Genomic DNA, 7,038 nt, shown 5'->3' with positions numbered 1-7,038 from the left:
TGGGCACCCTGCTGGCACATATTCAGCTGCTGACCAACCCCCCCAGGTCCTTTTCCACTGAGCAGCTTTCCACCCACTCTCCCCCAAGCCTGTAACTCTGCAGAAGGTTGTTGTGACCCAGGTGCAGGACCCGGCACTTAGCCTTATTGAACCTCATAACTCTCTAGCCTATCCAGCTCCCTCTGCAGAGCCTCCCTATGCTCAAGCAGGTCAACACTCCTGCCCAACTTGGTGTTGTCTGAAAACAGACAGAGAGTGCACTCAATCCCCTCATCCAGATCATTGATAAAGATGTTAAAGAGAACAGACCCCAACACCGAGCCCTGAGGAACACCACTGGTGACCGGCTGCCAGCTGGATTTAGCTCCATTCCCCACCACTCTTCATCCAGCCTGTTTTTTATCCAGTGAAGAGTATGCCTGTCCAGGCCATGAGCAGCCACAGCAGAATACTGTGGGAAACACTATCAAAACTTTAACTAAAGTCTAGATAGTCCACAGCCCTTCCCTCATCCACCAAGTGGGTCACCTTGTCATAGAAGGAGATCAAGTTGGTCAAGCAGGAACCACCTTTCATAAACCATGTGACTGGGCCTGATCACCTAGCTGTCCTGTACGTGCCATGTGATGACACTCAGGATGATCTGCTCCATAACCTTCCCTGGCACTGAAGTCAGACTGACAGGCCTGCAGTTCCTTGAATCCTCCTTCTGGCCCTTCTTGTAGATATGCATCACAATGATCATGGTGAGATGCCTAAGGCAGCCTTGGTAAAATTTGCGTGAGAACAAAGCAAAGACCTATCACTATAGGAGAAAAGGGAGTGGGATGCAAGTCCTAGGTGAGAGAACACGTTAAAAGAGAGAGAAATGTGATACCAAACAAAAAATTAAGATGCATACAAGAAAATCAAGACAGTTTGGGCTCAGCTAAGAAGAAATTAATTCTGTTTATTCTGAACTCAGAGTCTGCCTCTGTTCCAGCCTAAAGAACCCCCCAGTACAATTGCTTTCTCAAATCTTCCTAAGCAATATTCTGAAAGAAACGCTAAGCAAAATGTTAATAATTTTTGAAGAAATAGTTTTAATTTGGGGGAAAAAACCATAAACAGACACTGTAAGATTCAGACTAACACTTAAAAATTCGAAAGAGATGATACTTTTCAAAAGGGAGGGGAAAAAACGAAAATACAAAGAACCTGAAATCTGATATTAAGTAGCCAGTAATAAATGTCAGACTGTGAAATATGAGCACTACGCTAGTTTAGTAGTTACTTGCAAAATAAAATTACGTTAATTTATTGTCACAGTCTTCGTTTCTTACTGTGCACTCTGCTATTACTGAAGTGAAACAGCTCTGGTTGTTGGACTGTCTTGGCTACATTGTGGATCACAGCTGTGCATTGTGGAGACAGCAGCAGTGCATATATGCACAGTAAAGATACAAATTGTGCTAAGTATAGACTTACTACCTTCTTATTTGCTCTAAATTGTCGAATGCAAAATGGTGCTCAATGGTATTATGCCTGAGTGGTCATAAACCAATCCAAAACAAACACACACTGTTGCTCTCTTCATACAGCTTGTGAAAAGGAAGGTAATATTCTAAATATTCTCTCTAGAAAATAAATTTAAATGTTCGTAATACTACTTCTTAGAAAGCAGAGTTCAAGGATATCCTGGGATACAATGGGATGTTTATGTGTTTTCTCAAGATTTACAAGAGAATTCCCTGCCATGCTATCAGAAGATGTTACAACAGAAAGAAGGGTCATCTCGAAGACTGTAAAAAAAAAAAAAAATAGCATTGAGCATCAAAGGGTCCTGAAAAGACATTTCAACACCAGAAGAACCAGTATTAGGACTTGCTAGTCCTTTCCACTTTTCAGTAGGTATACGCTGTAGTCACTACGGTGACTGCAAAGCCATGTGAAATCATAAGGTGCCAACGTGTGCTGAGTAAATGTTAAACGTTGTTAGATCTTTACTAGCACCCTAGCTATTGTAAAGCTAGAATGAGCTGTCCTCTGCACCGGCATGCTTTTGCGATCGCTGCAGTGAAGGTGTAGCTGAAGATGGCAAGTTCAGTTTTTTATACATTCCTGAAACTTTTATTCATACAGTTAAATTTCTCACACAATTTCCTGAAACAATTAGGGATGTAAAGTTTTCCGCTTATTTCATTACATTGAAGAAAAAGTATTTTTATAAAATACTTATCTTCTGAGGTGAATCAAGATAAAGTGCATGTGGAAAACTATACGAAGAAATCCCATATTAAAGAACATAAATAAAGAAATTAGATCTTCTGGATGTTAATAAGGCTTCTAAAAACTAAGATACAAACACATGAAATGTGACAATTTGAACTGTAACCTTGACATCTGGATCAGCAGCTGAGGGATACAGATATTTTGTTTTCCACACCTTGTTAAAAAGATCAGATGTTCTGTGCAGTCACACTAGTTGTGTTTATCCTCTGTCTGTCCTCCCAGTTCCTTTCGTTGTTTTGTGCATTGCCTTCAGATTTTGTATTTAATTCAGTTTCAGATTACAATTTAGTAATCCCCTCACTACAAGAAGGACACTGAGGTGCTGGAGTGCATCCAAAGATGGTTAATGAAACTGGTGAAGGGTCTAGAGCACAAACCTCATGAGGAGCGGCTGAGGGAACTGGGGTTGTTTAACCTGGAGGAAAGGAGATTGAGAGGAGACCTTATCGCTCTCTGCAACTACCTGAAAGGAGGTTGTAGCAAGGTGGGGGTTGGTCTCTTCTCCCAAGTAACAAGCGACAGGACGAGAGGAAACGGCCTCACGTTATGCCAGCAGAGACTTAGATTCAACATTAGGAAAAGTTTCTTTACTGAACTGGCTGTAAAGCCCTGGAACAGGCTGCCCAGGGAAGCAGAGGAGTCCCCATCCCTGGAGGTGGATCAAAAGACCTCTAGGTGTGGCATTTAGTGACACGGTTTAGTGGTGACCGGGTAGTGTTAGGTTTATGGTTGGACTTGATGACCTTGAAGATCCTTTCCGACCAAAACAATTCTATGGTTCTATGATTGTCAGTGTGTAACACTCACATATCCTTCTCTGGGTATGTCAGCCTCAGTCTTCTGGATACGAAGCATCTGGCAGTAGCAGACAAGATGTTGCTTTGACACACAAGGGACTGACCTATTTGCAGGCATTATCCAGGATTCTGTACCTGCATATTACACATGTGTACCTCTTAGGACTAATTTTGAATTATTGTTTAGACCAGAATTGTGTTGAGATAGGAGAGTCTGCCACTCTGCACAGCTTTTCACTGTTCAGGTGTTTTAGGGCTTTTGTGGGGGTTTCGCCTTCTGTATTATAAGGCATCATCTGCAGGCTTTATCTAACTTTTTGCCTTTTTCAGGGACTTAGGCACATTGGCAATGCCTTAATCTCTCTTCCCTTCCTTCTGTACTTTTAACTTTATGGTTTTTTGTAAAGATGTTGGGAAGTTTGTACGTATCTTATGTATGGTGCAAGCTGTTGTAGAAGAGATGTTGTGTTGGCCTATCTTCATTTCACATCTGTTGTAAAATGGCCTGCAGAAAACTGGGTTCATTGACACAGCCAGTCCTGGTCTCCCTTTGACGTACATGCAGTTGGAAAGCAGTACTGGACCTATACCCCTTCCCCTCCATCCTCCTAGTGCAACTACAGCATATAACTTCAGCATTGTAAACAGGGTTTCAGCTAGCGATTTGCAACCATAATGCCTTCTCAGCTATGCAGAAACTGCTTTTTACAGCATTTGCTCCACAACCTTCCTCTACTTTTCTGAGGCCCTCAGTTAAAACAGTATTTCTCTGTGAACAGCTTCTCAGGACCTCTGCTCAGCAGCTCTGTACAGCTCAATCTTTCCTTCAGTAAAAGTTCAGAATTCACAGGAGATTCTTTGGCGTTTAGGAGTCCTGCCAGAGTAAAGGCTGGACTCCTGTGGCATTTTTGGAAAATAGGAGGTAAGTTTCAGAGAATCAGACAATTTGCTGAAGGAAGGATATCTGAAAGAAAGGCATTTTGGGGACAGGATGATGGAGCTAAGTAGTGTGGGAGAAAGGGCACTGCCTGGGATTCTGCCAGTAATTTGGCTAGCACTTCAAAGTTTGCAAGACTTCACATTTTCCATGAGCCACCGTGACCCCAGCCTACCTTAACTTGCTCCTGGTCATTGTGACACTCTGAATTTACCAGTGGTCAGCTTCCCAAATTTGCCTCACATAATTGTTCTCAGTCATTGGCTCTTGCCAAGATCCACTGCAGAAAACTAATTTAATATTTCTGGGTTGTCAAGGATTAGAGGACATAGGTGTACCAGAAGGATCCGAAAAACTGCATCATAACTCTCTTACTGACCATGCTTTTCTCGAAGTTTCTCCATGGGCTTGAAAGCAGTTTAAGTTTCACTACACAGCAGCAACAGTGATAATGGCAGTGCACTAGACAGACCCTACCTATGCAGAATGGGAATTCAGAAGGACCTTTCACAAGGTTTTCAGAAAACGGGGAATAGTGCTAAGTAATTCTCAACATGATGATGACTTCAGGCATCTTTTTCCTTATGTTTTTAAAGATTAATTGGTTTTGTATTGTAGCAGCTAGTGAATTCAGTTTAGAATTCAGTTTGGAATCAGAGTGACAGAAGAAGTTAGGGTAAATGGATGTGTTTCTCCTTATCATGTGAATGCCATAAAATCTCTACTTTCTGCAAAATACCAGTAAGCAACACAAACAAATGCATGTTGCAGCTACCCTTTTCACAGCAAAGTGCGTGTTCCACAGACACACACTGAAGTGCCTATTGTAAACTACAGTCCTGAAACTGGGCTAAGACCTACGATCCTATCTCCTTAACCTCTGCCAGCACCAATCCCGCTCAGCAAAGAAATTGGAAATGTTAAATAGGCTTTTTCATGTCAGTCCCTTGACAAACGAGGCCTGAAGGTAATGCTTCTGAAGAAATGCTGCTCTCTTTAAAGCTATAATTTTGCTTTTCCTGAATTTAGCCTTTATGAATATTGCTGGACTGACACCTCTAAAAAACTGATGTCATCTGTCTGCTTAGATTACAGAGACCGTTAAGCATTAAGCATCATTTCTTGTTCAACCCTGGCCTGAGTGTAGTTTGATTCCCACCTACACTCACATCCAAGCACCCATGATGAGACAGCCAATGGTGCTCCTTGGTGGACTAATTTCACCATCTTGATTACTGTGCACTAGAAAAGGGATCAAGCCCACCATCTGACTTTCCACTGATGACCAAACAACTGAGAGATGGTAACGATTTAGTTACTGCCAAACAGGACAGAAGGAGTTCAACCAAACTGAGTGTTTTCCAAACACTTTAGCCAGCTGTTCCCTACTTCTAAATATTGCCCAGCAAAAAACTGTCCAAAAACCCAAACCTTATTTTTTTGTGAGCTACCAAGAATGAGCTATTACTGCTCTCATCATATACTGTAAAATGACACCACAAATAACAAACTTGAGATAATTTTGGAGTATTCTATCATAGTGTATTATACCAGGTGTGTCTCTGGGTTCATGAACAGAACTGGAGCAGCTGGTTCATGCTAGTATGCACATTTTCATTATTTCTACAACTTGTGTACCCCGTTACTGACAGTTTGTCATTGCTGTAGGTGCTAGTGGAGCTGTAAGCAGACATTTGTCACCAGTCATCTATAGCTAACTGGAACATACAGCAACAGTAAAAACACTTGTCCAGCATACATGTCTGTGTCCACATTGTCAAATTTATGGGAGTCACACTGGAGTTAGATGACAGTGAAAAAATCACAAGAGCACGTTAATCTTGTGCAGTACAGACAGGTGACTCAGAATTGCCTTCCTTTGAGGTTGGACAGTATTTCAAAACCTGCTTAATTTGTTTTTCCTTTCCTGACCATTGTAGATAAAATGCATAGTTTTTTTACCCCTGATATTAATAGGGTTTTTGCATTGAACGATTCTTATATAGGAATTAAAAGCAGCTGTGATCAAATACTGTTGACAAATATGGGAGACTAACACTTCTGTTGTAGCTATTATAGCAACAAAGTACTTTGTTTTACCTATATGCAAATTAACAGAATTGCCTCCCCAAAAAAGACCACCAAACCTGGAATTAATTTAAAACAACCCTGCAGATGCGCTATCAAGCAACAATAAAGATAAAGCCCTAAAATTTTATTTTCTGAAAAAGCTGTAGACATAGCAAGCAGATTTATACAGAACAGCATTATCAAGGACATTAGGGCCTACACAGGTTTTGTATTTCAAACTAATCAGAAAATAAAAATGAAAGTAATACAGTACAGCCACAAAGTTCTTGCTCACACTATTAAGAATGGTATTACTTGAAATATATGGTGTCATTTAGAAAACCTGTACTTAGAGGAAAATCACCAGAAGTGATCACATAATTAATATAAAGAAAAATTTGTTTTAAAAATTGTATGTTTTTCTCAGAAGATTCTCTTTCTAACGTAAATTCAAACTGTGTAGCAGTTTTATAAATTTACATTCCAGTGCAATCCTATTCTAAATGTTGTTTGATGTTCTGGATTCCTCCCCATATACTCTAAAAAGGCATTTAATCAGGTGCTATCTTGCAGTCCTCTGAATAAGTAACATTGCCATTGTTGCTCCAATTGCATCTGAAAGATGCATGTGTAAGATTGTGAGAGACTGAGAGAGTACTTAGGTTTGTACTTAGGTTTGATTGTTTTGCGTTTATCAGGGAGAAACTGAAAAGATTGAGGCTTTAATATACACCTTTGCTTAGAAATGTAACTTAATTACTTTCACTGAGGATTCCTGTTTATCATTGCAAGGTGTTATTTTTGATAGATTACATAAATAGAAGTTGCATCCTGAGCATTTTGCCGCAGCTGGCTTTCGTAGAAAAAGATTTTATTGAAAACATTAAATTCAGTTATTGTATCTGATTCTTCAAGAGAACAATCCATAAAACAGCTGATTTTTTTTCACCAAGTTTCTCCTTA

General features: G+C 40.3%; 1 protein-coding gene across 4 annotated transcripts in view; it reads right to left on the bottom strand.

Annotated features, from left to right (window-relative positions):
• SLC1A3 (solute carrier family 1 (glial high affinity glutamate transporter), member 3) overlaps positions 1 to 7,038 on the bottom strand; it is a 66,551-nt gene that overhangs the window by 59,137 nt on the left and 376 nt on the right. The gene's annotated exons all lie outside the window — the stretch shown is intronic.

The sequence above is a fragment of the Buceros rhinoceros genome, unplaced genomic scaffold (genome assembly GCF_000710305.1).
Source record: "Buceros rhinoceros silvestris isolate BGI_N320 unplaced genomic scaffold, ASM71030v1 scaffold10402, whole genome shotgun sequence".
Classification (NCBI taxonomy): domain Eukaryota; kingdom Metazoa; phylum Chordata; class Aves; order Bucerotiformes; family Bucerotidae; genus Buceros; species Buceros rhinoceros.
The sequence above is the reverse complement of the archived record's forward strand: the minus strand, read 5'-3'. Positions and strand labels throughout refer to the sequence as shown.